The following is a 3,640-nucleotide window of genomic DNA, read 5'->3' as shown; positions in this document are numbered from 1 at the left end:
CAAATATAAATTACTTCGTTATTGAACCTAAATTAAAATTATAATAAAAAAATTGAATTAGAAAATTACACAAAAAAATAGGAATTTTAAATAGTGAATTTGATATTAATATCGATATATTTTTGTCAAATTTTTATGATATCTTCAAATTTATATTTTATTAAAAAAATAATCGTATTTTCAAAATCACATAAGATCATATTATAATATCGACTGAGATAAATAATAACATAAAATATTAAAATCAAGATGTATCTCACTGTATTGCGCGAGTACCCTTCTAGTATTATAAAGTATTGATTAATATGTGATTTCATAGAAGTTTTGATTGTTTTCTAATATAAAATATTGACCATAATTAATGAATTATATTCACCTTCCATAAATATTTAAATCATAATAAATGAACTCTCATTATTTATATAAATATCTCAATTCATTAGATTACATTGGTTGTACAAATGCGTTGGGTTGTATTTGAAACAAACTCTGTATTTATATGTGGTTGGGTTTTGATGAGAAATAAAGTTAAAATGAGAACGGTAAGAAATGATCATCATCCTTGGATACACATTAGAATGAGATGCATCGAGATTAGATAATGATTCTGTTACAACTCGATAATTATCCTAATTATATTTTAGATTTTTTAGATTTTAAAATGAGATATTTATTCTCAATTTGATTATGTTTATCCGTAGTTAGTTACACGAATTCAAACATGAAGTTTTAATAAGTTGTATTTATACATAATTTACTTGTAATATTGAATTTTAAGTAATATGCATCAACATACAGTATTTCATGCATAAAAATGGTTCTTAAGAGTTTTTATTAAATGTTTTATAATATAATAAAAATTTATATAAAAGAACCTGCATAGTAATCTTTACTTTTTTATATTACATCTTTTTCTTTTTCTACAATTTGCTTGCACTTCAATTTTGGATATTACATTACTTACTTTTAATTTAAAAAATTAACTAATAAACGTCATCTTTAATTCATTTTATCAATAAAATAAATTCTAAAATTTGAATATTCCAACTTTTTTGTTTATAACATAGCTTTTGATTGGTTGTTATTTTTTTATTCTTGAAAATTATATCTATCATTTATTATTTATTATTGAATTAGATATATTTTGTGTTTAATTTAGAGATTGGTCCTTTTGCACTTTATAGACATAAAAGACCATTCATTGAGGAAAGAAACTTTATAAAAAGGGGTATATCTTTGGCATGCTCCATCTCAATTCAACTGAAGGCCAAAAGGAGGGCATAAATACCAAGGTAGGTATGTGTCACCCTCACACCTCATTTTATTTTATTTACTTATCTACCCATTTCACCCAATCATTCTTTTCCTGATTTTACCCACCGTAATATCCGGGTCCATAATATTACGGACCTGACTAAAAGACTTATCAGATTCAACCCAGCTACGTAATTGTGACGATGCCACTTGCTAATCTGATGGAATTTGATTCTTTTTACGTTTTAGCTAGGTTTTCAATATTGCGGACGTAGTAACATTTGCTTAAACCCATGAGAGAAATGGCTAAAAGACCAATTTGAATGTGTGAAATGGCTATTTGAGTCAATTTCACTTATCTAAATTGTAATTTAAACATTGAAAATAAATGCATTTAACGTGACAGTTAAGTTATAACACCAATCGTTCTATGTTTGATAGAATAAAGGTAGGGTCTAGAAAATATTGTAGACTTGTAAATCAGTGACGGATCCAAAAAAAATAGTGATGGGGGTCGGAATTTCATTTGTGACATGTGCCAACATGGTTAATAATGTTCTCTAATCAATTATCTTCGCTTATTTATCTATTTGACCAAAGGCGAATGATCATGTGAGAAGTAGAGTTAAGGTAAAAAAAAATAAGAAGAGATCTAAACCCTTAATCACCTTGAATCTCAAACCTACCTATGAATTGCGCTTGAATAAAAGTTAACAATGAGGCATCGACTAACAAACTATAAACAAAACCCTAACAATTAACAATTGAGGCATCAACTAATTAACAAACTCTAAACCTAACAATTAATAATTAACAAAAGATTAACAATAAGGTATCAGCTAATAAACCTTAATCTTAACAATTAACAATTAACCATAAATATAAAAACAAATTATATTAATTTTTTCAGGGTTAAATCCTGTTTTTGTTGAGGGTCGAAGCATTATATATATTTTGAAAAAAAAATTGCTATATAAAAATCAAATAATTTGAAATCTTATGGGTGTCATTTGACCCCCTTGAAGCTCTACATCGCCCTGTTTGTAAATACATGTAACATGTTAACAAGGCAGTTTTACGGTTACCAAGTTCATGGTTTTCTTAAACATGTTTTAGATGATATGAATTAGATCGCAAGTAAAAATATAGTAAGTGATGTAGCTCATCATCATAAAACATGACCACTCCCTGCATATAAAAATAATACAACTGTTAAAATAAGACAAATATTAATAATAAATAATACAACTTATACTTATCCATACATCGTCGTGGTTTCTCTTTATTGATACCAACATCCTGACATATGACCCACATGTATATAATATATCTCATGCCAAATGTTCATGCTGTCATAATCACATAATCATGCTAAAAATATTACACACGTAAAACTATAACATGAACAAACAACTTGAATGTGGGTGTAAATATCATACATACATGCATGTACCATATTTTTTGATAATATCTAAATGTTTAAATTACTTGCAAGTTGTAAGAATTGTATTTTTAATTATATAGGGGTTAATTGGTGATATTCAAAAGTTTAAAAGTAAAGGTAATTAGATGTGTTTGAAACTCCAAGGGCTTAAATGTAATTAATTTAAACTTACATCTAAATTTAAGGGGGTGTTTGTGATTGCTTATAAAAGTTGTTTTTTTAACTTATTTCAGTCTGGTACCGGTGATAAGTTGTTTTCTGGTGTTTGGATAAGAAAAAAAAAACTGCTTATACCGGTGCCAAATCGGTAATAAGTTGTTTTTGATAAGTTAATCATTCCTGACTTATGAAAAACTGTTTATTACCAGTTTATAATTTTAACACTGTTTTATTTAACTACGGTTTGATACCACATAAGTTAATAAACACTTTTACAAAAAAACATAAGTTGTTTTAAATAAGCAATCTCAAACACCCCCTAAATACGAAATTACATACAAATAGAATAAAAAAAAAACTAAATGGACGTGAGTTTACTTGTCCAGATCAATCATGCTGTCTATTCGATTCGCACTTAGGACAGTGTTTAACTGTAACTCCTCAGAGTTGGGATTATTTATAAACAGTTTTTAAAAGAGAGGCTAAAGTAGAGTTATGCAAGTGCAAGTCCAAGCCCAAATTCAAACTCAATAAATGAAATAAGAGGGCTCGATGGTGTTTATCTATACTATATTATAAAACATTTAACAAAAACTCTTAAAAGCCATTTTCTATGCACAAAGTATTGTATATTGATGCATATGTTGGTTCCAAAAGGGTCTACAAGAATACTAAACAATTTGTAGAAGGGGGGGATGAATACAAACACAATTTTCAAATTTAAAATATATATTGATAAAGAAGATCAATACAGATTTTACAAGATTGTTTGCGGAAAGATAA

The sequence above is a fragment of the Cynara cardunculus genome, assembly GCF_001531365.2.
Source record: "Cynara cardunculus var. scolymus isolate 2C chromosome LG 13, CcrdV1, whole genome shotgun sequence".
Lineage (NCBI taxonomy): Eukaryota > Viridiplantae > Streptophyta > Magnoliopsida > Asterales > Asteraceae > Cynara > Cynara cardunculus.
The sequence above is the reverse complement of the archived record's forward strand: the minus strand, read 5'-3'. Positions refer to the sequence as shown.